Below are 18,408 nucleotides of genomic sequence, written 5' to 3'. Positions count from 1 at the left end.
TCACCGAGGAGTCCAGCAGTATATTGCTCCCTCCTACGTATATCTCGCGGAGAGACCATCAGGATAAAATCAGGGAGATTAGAGCCCACACAGAGGCATACCGACACTCTTTCTTTCCACAAACAATACGAGACTGGGATAGAAGGGAGAACCGATACAGGTACTCAAAGTACGCTCCGCCACACACCGTCAGGTAGCTTGCGGAGTATGGATGTAGATGTAGATGATAATGTCCTATTAAGTGAAAATTACTACGGGTGGACCAAACAAGCATGGAAGTTTGGGTCCACGCCTCACACAGATGTATTAGTGAAGAGATTCATTACAGTATGACAGGACACTAATCTTCACTTTAACAACCTCGTTTATTACCAGACGACATAAAAAATTATTTATGAACTGAAGAACACAGAAGTTTCACAAGTGGTGCAAGGGATTGCAAATATGGCACAGATCGGTGGATACATAAGAGAACAATATGAAACCACGTCGTTAATATGGCCAATGGTTGTAAAAAGGGTTAGTGATTAAAGGCAAAGTCCCTCGAAAAATATCAGTGAAAATCAATTAGCTTGGCTAAGCGCAATGGGATGAAACAAGCAGGCAGTGAAAATTAGATTTGCGAAATGTGATCCGAATGGAAATTAATTAGCTTTACACTAGCCTCGTGTAAGTGGCTGCAAACTGGCGCCTGCTTACCACTCTTAAGCTGTGTGATTGTAGGAGACCGCTGCAGTGGTGGCTGAAAACTTTTAGTTCGCCTCAGCTTCTGTACTCTCCTCTAAATCAGCGACATCTCTCTCTGCAACTTTTTGCAATGACCTGGCTTTAGTATCTTCTACAGCCACATTTCAGCAAGTGTTCTCTTCGATCTCAGATGAGCACTGATAGTTGGTTTTCACATGGTCGATGTTATCAGATCCATGCTGTAAAGCATTACGTTTGAAATTGGGATATGTTCTAAGATTCGACAACAAATGTATCTCAAGGATATCGGACGCTAGTTATGAGGTTCACTTCTGATACCCTTCTTGTAGATGGGTGTGACCTGTGCTTCCTTCAAACTAGTGGGCACCGTTTTTTATTCGAGAGATCTATGATAGATTACGGTTAAAATGAGGTAAACTCGAAAGGAAACCTGGTAAAGAATCTTATAGGAACTCCAGTCGGTGCTGAAGCTTTGCTAAATTTTAGCGAGTTCAGCTCTTTCTTAACACCACTGACACTAATATCTGTATCATTTCTCTTTGCAGTGTTGCGAGAATTATGTGAGAGCAATACTCCCATATAATTCTGCTTATCATTGTCGTTATTGCGAAGTGGAAGATACGACAGTATTATAACATTATATATAAAGTAAGATACACTTTAAAAGAATATAGTATTCATTACAACTTAGGTAACACCTTAACTTGGATAACAAAGCAACAACTTTTATTTGCTTGGACAAAACATAACGATTTTTTATATTAGGTCAGAGAATACATGGTAATATTACCGATGACAGAACCACTAAAGTGGAGTTAGTGAATATGGTTTTGGAAACTAAGTAAACATTCCAGAATTCGAATCAAGAACTGCTGCCATCATGAGTAACTTAGAAGTAGCTATTCTCGGTGTAGCGAAATAACTCGCATCACTTAATAAAGGCAAGCCTTCCAGTTCAGACTGCATACCAACCAGGTTCCTTTCAGAGAATGCTCATGTAATCCTTCCATATTTATTTATCATGTACAGCCACGTGCTCGACGAAGGACCTGCACCAAAGGGCTAGATGGTTGCACAGGCCACAGGCCACATCAGTACTGAGAAAGGAAAGCTGAGTAATTCGTTGATTTACAGACCTATATTACAGATTCAATTTGCAGTAGGATTTTGGAGCATATGCCGTGTTCTAACTTATTGTTTATCTCCAAGAAAACGATCTGTTGACATATAGTCACCACGGGTTCTTGTGAAACATAATTAGCTCTTTATTTTCATGGAGTAACAATTGCTATTGACAGGGGAGTAAAATTAAATCCATATTTTTTTTGATTTCCAGAAGACTTTCTATAGCGTGACGCACGAGCAACCTCAAATAAAAATCGCAGGCCTATGGAGTATCATCTCAGTTGTCCGACTGGATTCGTTATTTTCTTTCAGAAGGTCACAGTTCATAGTTATTGACGGAGAGTCATCAAGTAAAACAGATTCGATATCTGGTGTTCCCCAGGGAGTGTTATAGGCCCTCTGTTGGTCCTAATCCATAAAAATTAGTTATTAGACATTCTGAGTAGCGACCTTAGACTTATTGCAGATGACGCTGTCATTTACCGTCTAGAAAAGTCATCAAAATATCAAAATCAATTGCAAAATGATTTAAACGAAATATTTATATGGTGCAGAAAGTGTCACTTGTGGCTCTAAATAACGAAAAGTGAAAATTCGTCCACATGAGTATTAAAACGAATCCGTTAAATTTCGGTTACACGATAACTCGCACAAATTTAAAGTCGGTCAATTCCACTAAATATCTAGGAGTAAGAGCGACGAACAACTTTAATTGGAACGATTACATAAATAATATTGTGAGGAAGGTAACCGAAGACTGCGTTTAATTTGTAAAACACTTAGAAGATGCAGCTGATCCGCTAAAGAGACTGCCTACACTGCGCTTGTCCGTCCTCTGCTAGAGTATTACTGTGCGGTATGACGTCGTTATTAGATAGGATTGATGGAGGAAAACGCGAAAGTTCAAAGAAGTTATCGTGAAATAGGGGAGAGAGTGTCACTGATATGATACGCGAGTTGGAGTGGCAATCATTAAAACAGAGACGTTCTTCGTAGCAGAGCGATCTTGACACGAATTTTCAGTCTCCAACTTTCTCCCCCAATTCCGAAAATATTTTGTTGGCGCCCAACTACATAGTGAAGAATAATCATAAAGTAAAAGCAATCAGAGCTCGCACGGAAAGATTTAGATGTTGGTTCCCTCGCGCATTCTTCGAGAGTGGAACGGCAGAGAAATAGCTTGAAAGTTGATCGGTGAACCCTCTGATAGGCGGTTACTTGTAAATTGCAGAGCAGTTGTGTAGATATAGATGATGCAGCTGTAGATGTTGGTATGCATATAAAGAAGAAAAAGTAGGATAGAAACTTTAAAACAAGTAGAAGCAGCGCCACATGCTTATGTAAGAGGGACTATCGTAGATCGGTATGTAGACAATTGCTCTGCTTCCCCAGGAGGATATTTTGTTTACGTTGTTCATTTGGCATCTCAGACACGGCCGCACAGCATTTCCCTGCGAGGGAAGGGAGGAGGTGAGTGAAGACTCGGGTTTCATGGAGACTGTTACGTAGTGAACAAGTGGTTCAAAATGGTTCAAATGGCTCTGAGCACTATGGGACTCAACTTCTGAGGTCATTAGTTTCTGAGGTCATTAGTCCCCTAGAACTTAGAACCAGTTAAACCTAACTAACCTAAGGACAGCACACACATCCATGCTCGAGGCAGGATTCGAACCTGCGACCGTAGCGGTCTCGCGGTTCCAGACTGCAGCGCCTAGAACCGCACGGCCACTTCGACCGGCTAGTGAACAAGTGGCTTCCAGGTAAAGTGGGTGGAAGTTTCATAGGATTCATGTTGGCTGGAAATTTCACTGGGCGCAATTTTCAACTAAGAGTTGGCACGGGTCTCATTGTTCGCGTGTCGAAAGTGCAAGATGTGGCTCTTCTGCATTGTATCATAATGTCGAAGTTTCTGGAGAAAACTGGTAATAAAAAGAAACTGAATGCCCCTTATGATAGATTACTGTTGAGGGTATCTCAGTGAGATCTGCATTACGTGTCTCTAAGATATGTTAATAAATGAAAAATGTCTGTACCTCACTCTACCTCATACGTCACACATGAGCTAACATTATCCTTCCTCAGTGACGAAGTGAGTCTCAGGACTGAATGATATAGCTTTCAGAGCCAGATTCTACGTATTATTTAGCGATATCTCTCACCCTCCATTATTGTCATCCATATCACACTGCCTATTCAACAGTACTGCTCCAGTGTTCGAATTTAGTATGAGGTGGGTGTCACAGCAGATATCGGATGAATTTTGAGAGACACTGTTAGGACCGTAAAAGGTCTGTATGGTGCAAAAGAAAGTGTAAAGGAGATACCTAGATAAAATAACCGTGTATTTTGGGAATAAAAGCTAAGTTATTCTCGCAAAACTGTATTGGGGAGCATCTAATCGAAGAAAATGGGCCAATAACTATGTTGCCCCTATCATATATCTCCCATAGGCTAATAGAAATCAGGAATAATATCTTGTCGTATACGTAGCCATTTCTCCGTATTTCATACGCAGACGTAATAAGAGAGAGCTTTACTAACACTGATGCGAAATACCGTCCGTTCAACGCAGTGTAAAGACCATACAATCCTGTCGCACAAGTCCTGACTAAACATAAGCATCCATACACTCCTTCGTGTCAACGCAATTGTTTAAGCACAATCGTTTCAATAGTTCCAATCAACAGAGAAACTCAGAACTCACAAAATGAGACAAGCAGTGTTGTCTTTCAAACAAGCTCGACTTAGTACAAATTTACGTAATCTAACAACCGCTGCAAGGAATTATGAGGTTCATTCGTTACAATTTAGAAAACTTGTATGAATGAGTTCTAAGAAATCTTATTATTACACAGAAAGTGGAAATGTAATAGGGACAATGAATACTCAAATAAATGTGCAGCTTTTATAACTCTGTGATTGTGAAATCTCTGTTAAATAGCCACTTATCTGCAGCCATTGAACTTACATTAGTTGTAGAGGTCAATACCGTTGTTCTGGGGATCAATTTATCTTATTAATGGAGGAGTGATCGGTCTTACCTGATCACTACGTCTCATAATACGATTTTAGCTAACACTTCCATGGCCAGTCTTCACGTTCAGCAACGATAAGATTTATTTCATTCTATTATGGCAAACAGCAAGCGAGAACTGACCCACAGCCACTTCTCTCTGTGAATTGTGCCACCCTGCCTCATTCCCATGTTATGCATATGAGCTCCCATATAAATGATGTCCATGTTCACAACAGATATTTTTCAACACTGTCTTATACTGGCTACTAATCAGCCACAGAAGTGACAAAGATATGGGAAAACTCCATACTTTAGCAGTTTGGGAACGGTTGTATGTAAAATACAAAGAATTAAACAATTGGAACGATTTTCAGGTATGATGCATCGTGTGCAACAGAGCCAGAAACAAGGATTCCAGGTCTGCAACTACAGTTTTTACAATCTTAATAAACTTCCGAACCCAGTCACACAGCGTTACGTGGACGTAAGAGTCTGAACAACGGATTAAGGCCATCTACTCGTTCTGAACGGAAGGTTTTAAGGAAATTATTTGATTCATTACAGAATCTGGCTGCAGCTGCATGATGGATCTGGCACAATCATGAACTAGAGATATTCTGTAATGTATCAATCATCATGTTACTAGTAAGGAGCGAACACCATGGGAAAGACTTTCCCATGAATGAATGCCTTTCATTGGCATTTAGAAACATTGGGTTTGGTGCCACATTGGAGGAGACCATTCCGCAGAACAAGATAGGATGATGGCATCCAGGAAGATCTGAGACAAATGGGCCTAACAATTCACTAGAGACAAAGAGAAGGTGATGCCAGCCGGTGGAGAAGCAACACTGTGTTCGTGCTATTCAGTCCCATCTTGGAATAGTAGTCTCTCTCTAACACAAACACTAGATATTTTAAGCAAAAGGCAGATTCAGTTCCATTACATAACTGAAACATGAATCACATACATGCTATTTTATTAAAATTATAGATTCACAGCTGATGTACTCTTATCCATCTCGCCCAACAATTTCTAGGCCTATACTTGTCTTCGACGAGTCGTATTGTTCAGAGTTGGTATCATTAAACTTTATGTAGAATATGTAGGCTAAACGCTATTTGCTGTATGGGTACCAAACTTTTTAGTAATGGTGTTCAAACTGATTTGCTGCGGTATTTGCGCTGTTAGCTCGCGACTTGTATTCAGGCGACGATGCTGATACGGCACGTAGGGTTGAAACACAAGCATCCGCGCACGTTACAGTTGCAGACAGTCGATATGGGTCTGGAAAAGGAGAGAAGGGCTTTACTCGTAAAGCTATTTTATCAAAACAACGGCAATAACGCTGCTGCTCTTTTAGAGCATCGACGTGTTAAAGGAATGCGTTGACGCACTCATTTCGCAATGTGATGCGAAAGTTCGACTTAACTGGCGATCTCGTAATTGCTCCTGCGTGAGGCCGATGGCCAACGGTAACTGAACATTCTATGGTCTGCCGGTGCTTAGGACAGTAATAAAGCAATCTCTGGAGCGGTAGCGCAATATTGTGGCAAAATGTTACCCTATCATGAAGGCATTAAAGTGAGTTTCTTTCAAGTGTTTCAAGTGTTTCCGTATGTCTTTACGAATATTTTCACAAAGAGTCATTGTCCTGCGATCAGTCGTTTGACTCGGGGCCGTCTCAAGTAGCGAAAGTTTAATTATAACCATTTCTGTATTTCGCTCATATGAACGTGGACCGCATTGTGTCATAATTTCTAACTATTTACGTGGTATTTACTGCATCCAGCAGCAGAAAGATGGGATGCCAGACGACATCAGATATCGCATGGTCCACTACAATTTGCTGTTATTTGTGCCGAAGTTTAAATCTAACAGGGTGTCAAACAGATTATGAGCTATCTTGAGGGATGTCTGGAACAGTGGAGATCACCGTGGATTCGTATATCCTCCCTTTTTGCGCTGTCCTGCAGTAGCGTATGAGAGGATACTACAAGCTGCGAAGTAATCCAGGTAGTTGCCGGTGGTAAGACCAGGCATTTTTTGTTGAGTGTGTGGTGTAGATGTAAGCCTTTTAGAGTCTATGTCATCAGACCGGTTGATTGTTGTAAAACAACGACAGCACGAGTGATGTACTACTAAGCACTTTTAATGGAATACCCTATTTTGTTTGAACGATGTGCCACAGTCTGCAACTTATCGTAAGGGCCTAGCTGTGATCACTACGTACAACTGCGATAGAGACGTGGCCAGAAGCGCAGTGGTACAGGTGAGGCGCCTGGGGGTTGACAGGCGGGTCAAGAGACTGATTGACCGTTCAACCCAGCAGCACGGACACCTGTCACCAACCAATTATGGCCACTCTGGATATGACCTGTTGCACCATCACTAGCAAATCAGGTTCTTCAGTAGGGCATCGGAGCTCGATTATATAACTATGCTCGGTTGGGGAATCAGTAAGTGACAAGTAAATCTATCTGAGACAGGTTTCATGAAGCTTTCTTCTCTGTCTTTGAAACTTGATTCTGTCCGTAGAGATAAGTAACACATCCTTTAAAGGTTCTTTCTGATGATGACTCTTCTAGCAGGAGATGGACTATGACGAAATGTGTTTTGTAAAGTCCAGGATGCAATTACCACTTTTATTACCGTGAGATACTGTTTCAAATTAACCATAGGTACGCTAAAACTTTTGAATAAAACTGGATGATTGTTACGATATTTATTGTTCGAGAGATAAAAAGTAGGCCATACATGGCGTGACCTCACTAACCGCATGGACTAACAGACTTAAAGCTCTACAAGTTAAAGGTGAGCTCGTTGTATACCTTTCTTCGAATTTATTCGCTTACGCAGGCATCACTCTTTTGGTTATCAAATACTGCGTATGTCATTACAATAAAAATGAAAGTTAATAAATTATCCAATTATTCGCAATGTGTTAGTTGGATTTAACAAAGACATTAATACAGTTTAAAAGCGTATGAGTCAGTTATAGTTGCACATTGCTTTTCCATCATAATTTGTTAGTAGTTTTACATACGGGTGCGCCTACATTGTCACCTGACGTGGTTGCTAGCGATCAGAAGTGACCTCCGTATACTCGATTTAAATTTTTGTCAGTGCTGCGAGGGGTAGCCGCTTGGTCTAGCAGCCTTGCCATGGTTCGCGCAGCTCTCCCCGTCGGAGGTTCGAGTCCTTCCTCGGGCACTGGTGTGCGTGTTGTCCTTAGCGTAAGTTAGTTTAAGTTAGGTTAAGTAGTGTGTAAGCCAAGGGACCGATGACCTCAGCAGTTTGGTACCACAGGAACTTACCAAAAATGTCCAAAATTTCCAACTCGTCAGCGAGTCCTGTGACGTAGTCTCTGATCTCGCCGTCTCCGTGTGCGCGCAGATTCGACGAGTGAGTCCCCGCCGCAGTCGGCTACAAATGGACCTGACAAGCTCAGAAAGGGGAGCGAGTACACGAGATCGTAAGCGTAGCCGCGTACTCGCGACATTCCGCTACATACGCAACTGTTTTGGGAGAAATTTCCGCTATTAAACTGTAAATTACTATTTATTTATTTCACACAGTCATAATTTCGGTTTTTTAGACATTATGAAGTGCAAGTTGAAATGTCACAAAATGTCCGAACTGCCTAAATGAAAGAAGCAAGTTATACATCAATATAACGACTGATCGGTTAGCAGTGAATATTGTTCTCTTTATACTACATTTATATAAGCAAAACTTTTAGAAGACGGCCGTAAATTTGTTTTTATATTTAATATCTATTCAGAGAATGTCTAACAATTAAGTTGGCCTGTACACACTTTCGAGGCGGGACCGAGATTGTAACGACTTTACCAGAAAACATGACATGAACATGAAGTGCAGTCTCTGAATGACGATTAATTACTGAAATACTGTTAGACCATAAACACAAGTTGCCATGAGCAGATTAATACAGAAATAGCGCGCTTTTTTATCGTAGGGCTGTAACAGTGACGTTGCTCTGTTTACGGTTTTTGTTTGACGCCACGCCTGCGTTTTTCTGCTGGTACAGGTGGAATAAACAAGACTACTTTGTTTGCATGAGTAGGAATTTAGATGTTTTTCTTCTAAAGCATGGACTATAGTGTGAAAACTATTCAGATATCACACCGTCTCTAACGGAACAGATTTCCAGTTGTATACTCTGCGTAAATAAATTTTCGTCTTACATCCTACACTGTCTAACAAACACAGCTTTGTTAAAGGCCGTCTGATTCCGACAATTGGTTATTTCACCTTGTCAGTGTACAAACACTTTTATTCCAACAGCACAACTAGTTCTGTCGTGGTCGTCCCGTATAACACTACTTTCTATTATTAAATTAGTAATATACCAATAATGTTGCCCTTGTGAATGGATTTTTAGTTTGTAATCATGATTGTGTGCAATGGAAATGTGTTGGACTAATTCTGTTTCCCTACATATTTCTGCTGAAAGAAGGCAGTAGCAAGACGAACGAGAATCGAACCAAGATTCTATTAGTAATCAGGTAAACTGTCATTACGTAAAACGAAATGATCGCGAGCCTAGTTAGGCAAAGTTGTACCCAGTGCTAGCATGGTTCACAAAGAAAGTTATATATAGGGATTGAATTTATTTGAAACTAAATTTCTATTTTGTAGGTAAGATGCAAGACAGTAGACAATTTAGCACTGTACCAGTGATTGAACTACACAGAATGAATATTAATACTTTTAGGTAACAACTGCGATCATTAACATTTACTACCTATATATTACAGCAGGAAAAGAATGATAATTGCACGTAAGGGCTTACTAATGGTGGAGCACTACTGACTTGGACAAAAGGCTTTTTGTCAGTTTAATTATAGGAAATTACCCCGATTAAAGTAGATATGAACTAGTAGGCTAATATCTTTTGCACTGATTATTACTTGCATTCCCAAGGAACATTCGCTTCCTTATAAAACTCAGCTCAAGCAGAACATGTGATACCTGGATCTAGTACAGTTTCAATATTTGTATCCAGTTTCTCATTCTTGAATTCTGATATTGTAATACGACGTTTAAATCTGGCTCGTCTGTTAGCATGGGGACCCAGAAACTATTCTATCGGTAGACTCAGGTCGAGGCTGAACACTTTAGTCACAACACACAATATGAAACACTGTTAACAACATGACACATGAAATTGTGAACACTGCTATTTCAGTGAGAAGAATCTTAGAACTGAATACTTTAAATCATCTTTTAGTAAGTATCTTGATGAAACTTCATGTGTTACGTTTATGAGAACTACATGGAGCATTTGAAACTTACGCGAGCTAAATAATTATGTACTTTGCAACTCCACAAAATTTATTACTTTTGTCAAGGAAGATATTGCTTTTCAGTTCAGTAAAATAGGATAGCCGGATTTCTCGTAGCACTTGGAATAGGATCTTTGTAAGTAGCGTGAGTAAAGGGTCGCTATGTGTAAGGTGCGTGAAGCGCACTTTCAATAAGAAAATGCTATCTGACATTGAAGTCAACGTAAAAGACTGAGTCGCCACCAGCTCTAGCCACACGACAAATAAGTGGTTGGGATGAGTCGGAAAATTACTCAGTTTATTCATAAGAAAAACTCATAAAAGAACATTCATTATAGAGTCATTCATAAAGAATGGGATGTAATTATTAATATGATCCAGGCATTGTTCACGTGAATCAGATATTAAAATAAAGAGTGCGTGAACACTATCCATAAAGGCATCTTGCAGTAACATCCCTGAAAACAAGATCTATTCTAAAGCATTTGTTTTAAATAAAAAGGGAATGCTAATTATTGGACCTGTGCGTATGGAAACGCTATGAATGGCCTAACAAGGAAACTACAAGGCAAATGGCGTAGGCAAAAGAGACGTAACATCGGTACACTGGATAAGATTGGAGGAAAAATTATTTATTCCTCAAAACATTGATGCAAGTCATCTACACAATTGGTGTTGCCTGGTAACTAAATACATATGGTTCGCGAAGACAAATTTTAGTAACATCAAACCACGCAGTCGCGAACAATTAACATTTTACAGAGGACACATTTGAATAGACAAAGGATAATGGCAGAGGGCTAACAACTCTGATATTAACCCACGTAGATTGTTTCCAAAGGACATAGAGTAATGAGACAAAGAAAATTCACAAAGGAGCAGAAATTACTAAGACTCGGAAAAGATTAGAATGTATACACACGCAGTTGCAGGCACACAATCATTCACACTAAACCGAGGGCTCTTTACATATGCAAGACCTCTGTGCTACGTTCTTCTTACCGATCAAAGTCAAGTCTGCATTAGGAATCAAACTGAAAGTCTGCAAAAGCCTTGCATACCTTACTGCTACCGATAAAAACAACCTTTATAAGTTGAAACGTGAGGCCAAAAACTAACAGCTATAAGATAATGCGCCACGCGGTTAAATCAACTCACCCTTTTTCGAAGAGACTTCGGCTGCAAACCGTCGGCGAGGTGGAAGCAGACTGACAGTCTCACACACTCCAACGTCTCCCACGTGACCCCGTGACCAGGAAAACCCAGATGTGAGGCTTCCGCCACCAACTTAATACCGGGAACTTTCATACAAGGGGAGCAAACCTGAAAACCTGAAAACTACAAGGGTTGGCCATTCTGTACGACTACCGCTGATTCTCTGCAGCAGACTAAACCACCGTATAGCAAAATGAAACACACCCACATTCATTCACTCAGTCATGCCAGAGAGTTCTGTATCACTGGAAAGCAATTAAAATGATAACGAAAGAGGACTACAAGACCCCTTCGTAGTGTCTAGGCAAACAACTAAGGTTAAAATACGTTAGCTCAACACAAAGCTTACAGAACATAAATTTATTTTTGATAACGAAACCACCGGTTCATGAAATTATACAGCTCTCAGAAGATAATTTGAGATGAAGGTCGTGGCAGTGTCGACCTCCTGTGCTGTTCAAAGAAGGTTGCCAAAGTATCCATGGTCCTTCCTGAGTAGCAAGTTCTGAAAATTCTCTTCGTAACTTCGGATTTTCGTAGTACAGAACTAACCAAAGTATACTATGAATAGTAACCCGAATTACTTCCACATCCGAGGCTATATTACATAATCTTGCAGTTCTTCACACCTCTTTCAGTTCACAAGATGCGCACCCATTGCCTGCTGGCCACCGACTGACTCATGCGACTCAGAAGCCATGCAGTTCTACTGCCAGATCCACCTTTTCCATTCCCCCTTAGCCAGTTCCATTGGGGAGCGGCTTCCCATCAAGCTGTACAAGGTTACAAACCTACTTTCCCTATGCATACACCAATATTACAATTAAAGTTTCTACCTTTAAATTCTTCCACAGCTCATTCCTTTTGAAAATACATCAGTAGATTAAATACAATTACATAAATCATCATAAATAACATTTCATTGATCTTACATGAAAGAACATGATTATACAGAAATCACATTAGGTAAAAACAAACACAAAAGTTAGATTAGACCATTACAGGTAGTATCGATGATAGTGTTAAGAGTGCTACTTTACAGGAGCAAGATCGTGTACTCATATTCCATACCAATAAGAAGTCACGAATCGGCTAGTACGAAGCGATCTCTCCGCCGCAGGTCTCAAGAGTCGTCATACTCGCGGGACTACAGCGGGAACAAACGAAGCCCCTAGGCACCGATGTAACAGCGGCTCCTTGATTTGTAAGGAAAGCAGCCCGGACATTAGACAAGTAATCTCTCCGTCTCTGATTTCCAGTCGCTCCCTTTTCAAGGGAACCCTATTGCTAATTTGCAGGACCGATTTAGGGAAATCATGGAAAACATAAATCCCGATGGTATTAAAAGGGGAAAGGAAGTTTGGGTTTAACGTCCCGTCGACATCGAGGTCATTAGAGACGGTGCACAAGCTCGGATGGTGTTAAGGATGAGGCGGAAATCGGCCGTGCCCTTTCAAAGGAACCATCCCAGCATTTGCCTGAAGCGATTTAGCGACATCACGGAAAACCTAAATCTGGGTAGCAGGGCGCGGGTTTGAACCGTCGTCCTTCCGAATGCGATTCCAGTGTGCTAGCCACTGCGGAACTCCGATGGCATGAGGAGGATTTGAACCGTCATCTTCTCGAATGCGGACCCATTGTACTAACGATTGCGTAACTTCGCTCGGTGACTGTCCACACGACGGTGTGGCGAAGTACAAGTTGCTAGACTTGTATACACGAAATTAATTGCATAAATGATGCAGAATGGAACCTTGATAATGATTAGAAAAAAATGGTTCAAATGGCTCTGAGCACCATGGGACTTAACATCTGTGGTCATCAGTCCCCTACAACTTAGAACTACTTAAACGTAACTAACCTAAGGACATGACACACATCCATGCCCGAGGCAGGATTCGAACCTGCGACCGTAGCAGTCCCGCCGTTCCGGACTGAGCGCCTAGAACCGCTAGACCACCGTGGCCGGCATAATGATTAGAGAAAGACGACTGGGGTGGTATCTGTATTTTGATATTTACTCCAAGTCTTTGTTTCAGTCATTCCTTAGCGCGATGGTAATGCCTTCGGTTCAGTGCTTCAAAACTTACGGCACGTTTCTGATACTACTAACTGAGAAATTATGAATCTCTAAACAAGATCTGGGGCAGTGTACTCCACCTGCTTCGCAGTAACAACATCGGCTCACTTCAAATGCTGATACCATTACGACTTCTTATCAAAAGTTGTGTACTAAACTATCACTTGGTTCAAACTGAGAACTAACATATATGAGAGCGAGTAGGTTTTTAATTGTGTGTGTGTTTCATAGCGGCGCTCCGATGCGATTGTGACACGACTTGAGGTGTGATTGGTTAAGGTTGTAGTAAAATCAGTGCGGTGCGTGTCACAGGTTAGCTGCCCCGACGACGTCGAGAAGTTTGACCCCTGCGACCCGTGTGGTTGCGACAGCAGGAGCAGGAGCGGCAAGGGCTGAGCGGCTGGCGGCTGGCGGCGGTGGTAGCGGCGGCTGCGGCGACAACGACCTCCATTCCTTCATTTGGCAGCACAAACGTATAAATAACGAATTGAAAGTAATGTAATTTTCGTGGAAGTCTGAGTATTTTTCTAGAATTACATTTCACTTTTCCACTTACGCACGACCTACTTCTCCGTCGATTTGGAAAACAGACACTAATTATCTGAAAATTATCATTGCGCACTATATAACGTATTCCTGTCCATATATTGCAAATTGTGTACTGCACATCATAATTATACTCATCATGAATGTGTAGCTTTTTTTTGGCAGTAAAGTAATGATACCTATTATGTGTAACGCAGTGAAGCTTTTTGACTTCTGAGGTAGTAATTACAGAATATTGCCTGCGTTAAGGATCAACTTAAGACAAGACAAGAAGAGAATAGAAGCTTTCGAAATGTGGTGCTATAGAAGAATGCTGGAGATTATATGGTTAGACTACATAACTAATGAGGAGGTATTGAATGGAATTGGATAGAAGAGAAATTTGTGGCACAACTTGACTAGAAGTAGGGATCGGTTGGTAGGGCATATTCTGAGGCATCAAGGGATCACCAATTTAGTATTGGAGGGCACCGTGGAGGGTAAAAATCGTAGACGGAGACCAAGAGATGAATACACTAAACAGATTCAGAAGGATGTAGGTTGCAGTAGGTATTGGGAGATGAATAACCTTGCACAGGATAGAGTAGCATGGAGAGCTGCATCAAACCAGTCTCTGGACTGACGACCACAACAACAACAACAAGAACAAGTATCAACTTAATGTTCTTGGCACTCAGATGAAGAGTTGATAATGAAACTTTACAGTTAAAACTGTTCTTGTAGCCCAGAGATAATACTCTGATTTGCCCATTTTTATTTCCTGATGATGGCAACCATCAAAGATCTCCGAAAGACTGAGCTTCTGCTTTGTCATGTCTTATATTCTGAGAACTCTATATTTAACCAGCGACCTGCCCCAGCTTCGCACGGATAGCACAAAGTACTTAAGGCCTGACCATTTGTCTGGTGTAGCGGTAATAAATTATTGCGAAACTGATTCACATTTTGCGACTCCAGATTGTCATGCACGTCTGAAGGAGATCGAGATGTGAAGGTACAGACATAGACACTGTAAGCCTCAATGATGTATCCATGACTCGGCGAGCTAAAATAACGATGGAATTTAAGTCGCTTTCTGTGTAGGTATCACAAAATGGGCGATCATAAGGGTTGTGGACTCCGTGACTTTTGATGGGTTCTGGAAACGTGTTCGGATAGCCGAATTGGTTACGGTGAACGCTCCCGATAAGCGAGTCCTGGTCCTGATACATTTTCGTCTGTGACAAATAGCTGATGCTAGTCCGGTTTCTCAAAACGCGAATCAACTTAGTAATATTTATCACAGCTATATTGTGTTCCTTCAGACATGTATACACGTCTAAGGACATTGTAATGTGAAGATACTGACACTATATAAACACCCACTGTAAGCATCAGTGTATCTTTATATTTTAGCCAATTATGCATCCATTTCAATAAAACATTCACACTGCAACCAAGGTTAGACTATTTTGATAAGTATTTTACAGCTTCGCAATGAGACTCTAACTTATTGTGACGACCCACTATTGTGTTCTGTAGTTGAAAACATAATATTCGACTAATAGTACTGAATCTTACCCCTGTAAGCGCAGTTTCAAACTGGCTACTTTTAGTGGTCCATGCAGTGCCTGTTGTTTGACACAACAACACTTAAACAGCCAACAAAATGGAACACGCAATGCTTAAAAATCAGACGAAAAAAAGCATAATTAATGTTCTCTCTCTCTCTCTCTCTCTCTCTCTCTCTCCTCTCTCTCTCTCTTTTGCAAACACACACACACCCACTCACACGCCACAGACCAATGCCACAGTTTTCAATAACACTTAAAGTGGCAGTAAGCTGTCGATCTAGTTTTGGACAACTAAGACGTCTCTCTCCTACTGCTATAACCGCAGTATGTTTTAATCGGTACCGCCAAGTTCACGATTTATAGGTATATTTAAGTGTTGATTGAATTTTGCTGCCTGCCTTCCTTTGAGTATTTACTGTTTCAGATCACCGACACGTTGAAGGAAGGAACTAAGAACAGGGTTTCAGGCCCCGCCTCAGGAAAAAAGGAAGGGTGGAAAATTTAGAGTTTAACGTCCGTTCGACACCGAGGTCATTAACGACTGATCGCAAGTTCGGATTGTTTCGTGGATAGAGAAGGAAATCCGCCGTGCCATTTACAAGGACGCATTCGTCATTTTCCAGGAGCAGTTGAGGGAAATCACGGTAAACCTAAATCAGGATGGCCACGTCGTCCCGAAAATCGTCACAGTGAGGATATTTCGAAAACTCTTCGGTATTGGTTCAATTCGTTGTAATTAAACGACGAGAAACATCATATCGATGGCTAAAGAGTTTCCGTAATTTTTTTCTTTGTAAAGTACGTCGTTTCAAGGCAATTCCGCATTAGAGGTTTATCTAAAACACGTCGTTCTAGATACGATTTGTTATTATTAGCTATCAGTTACTGACTCCCATCGGTAGGTAAAGCCAGTTGACAAGATGAAAGGCATGGTCTCACGCTTCAGAAGTTCTACATAGTGTAATGGGTAGAGGCGTGGAATTGCGAATTTTACAGGGGTTTGTATGCGTCCTGCCGTTTCCAAAATATCATTTTATTCACATTCAAGTTTCTAAATCATAAGTTAATAGAAATAGGCCTATGTTCTGTAATATTCGTCGAAGTTATGCATACCATATGAGGGTGCTCTTTCTCTCAGAAGTGATTTTGTTCTATTTAGTGAACATGGGAGGGAAAATGGGCCAAGGAATTGCAAGAATGGTCATCTGAACCATATTCACGTTTAGGTGTTAAACTATTGCACATTCTTTCAGGTCATATGACACTACTTTACTCAAAGGCACACGTATTTTTGTTCTGATCGAAACTTCCTTTTTTACAATCGCACCAAACGATTTCGAGCATAGAGGAGAAGGGAAATAACTCCCAACGTTACAAACGTTTAATTCATCTGCTTGAACAGACAATTTAACAAATGTAAGATAAGTCTACCATGCTGTCGAGATGCAGGTAAACAAAGCTGCATCAGCATTATCAGTACGTCGATTTGCTTGCGGATGTAAATCACCGTCGGCCATGACGTTGTCTGAGATATTATACTGGTGTTGGCCTCTAGTAAATAAGAAAGCATGTAAACACTAAATCGGTTGGCTACATTTCGATTTCATTATTGCGTTTCACAAACATTTTTGTAGGGTACACCGTACTTTGTTGTAATATGCAGACTTCTTAGAGGACGACGATAGATTTGGCATGTAGCGTTTATGTATTTTCATTGAGGGAACAGTGTGTATTTCGCATGACACGTGAGAATCATAAAGAGGAGATGTTTATTTGATTGATGTTATTGCTGGATGTCCTTAATCACGTGATGGTTTTAATGTAGAAATTATTACCAAAAACTGTTATAAAAAATTCCGGAATATCTGGAATACGCTATCAGAGAATATGGAAAAATTTGTCATGACAGTAATCTGTCTCGACATTAAAGTGGTAGAAGTACAGTGTATCAGTCACGTGTCTTCTATAATGTAATGTAACGGTGAGTATTTAGTTACGTGTACTATAGTTGAATGTAAATTGGCTGAAATGGTCTTCCTTTGCTTATGCACGCGTTTCTCATCGTCATTTCCGTTTTTTTAATTTTGACAGGACCGTTGAGAACACCAGTTAGTTGCCTTACCCGATTATTTACAAATAGCTGTTATTTATTACGAATAAAGCTTCCTTTTGTTGTTCTACCTTGGTCAATTACGTTGTAATGTATCCTAAATCATCGAAGCTACAACGGCGAAATAGGAAGACCTTGATAGCACCAGCTAAATTTTTACGAACTGCCTGTTGTCTTCTGTTTCGGGTTATTTGGTCCACGTTTGTTCGATGATTTTTCAGGTGTTTCACCTGCACAAGCAGTTGGCCTTGTCAAAGCTTCATCCTCCATTGCTGGTGGAGAACTCCGCCAGCACTGAAAGGTGAAACTTTGACAGTGCCAGCCACTCGAGCTGGCGAAACGTCAGAAAAAGCATCAAACCAACGTCGGCTGAATAATCTGAGACAGAAGCCAACAAGCAGTTCGTCATTAACCGCGGACTTCTGTCGTCAACAGGCAATGATTTTCTGTGTGAAAGATAATAATCGGATGCGTATGAATAACAAGGATGTCACGAATACATGCATGTTCCGAACAGCAATTCGTTGCAGTCTTGCAGATTATTTCGTGTGACGTATGACCATATTACAACACAACATGCGTCTTCTGTATGTCCATCCTTCTGATTGAAGGTTTGCCGGACTGCGACTATTCACTTACGTAATGAAACGAAACACCTGCTCCCGTCGTTTCGATGTGATTTACTGTGGCAACCATTTTCGGTGATTCTATACACCATCTTCAGGCCTTAACTGACACTGAAGGG

The sequence above is a fragment of the Schistocerca piceifrons genome, chromosome 1, assembly GCF_021461385.2.
Source record: "Schistocerca piceifrons isolate TAMUIC-IGC-003096 chromosome 1, iqSchPice1.1, whole genome shotgun sequence".
NCBI classification, from domain to species: Eukaryota; Metazoa; Arthropoda; class Insecta; order Orthoptera; family Acrididae; genus Schistocerca; species Schistocerca piceifrons.
The sequence above is the reverse complement of the archived record's forward strand: the minus strand, read 5'-3'. Positions refer to the sequence as shown.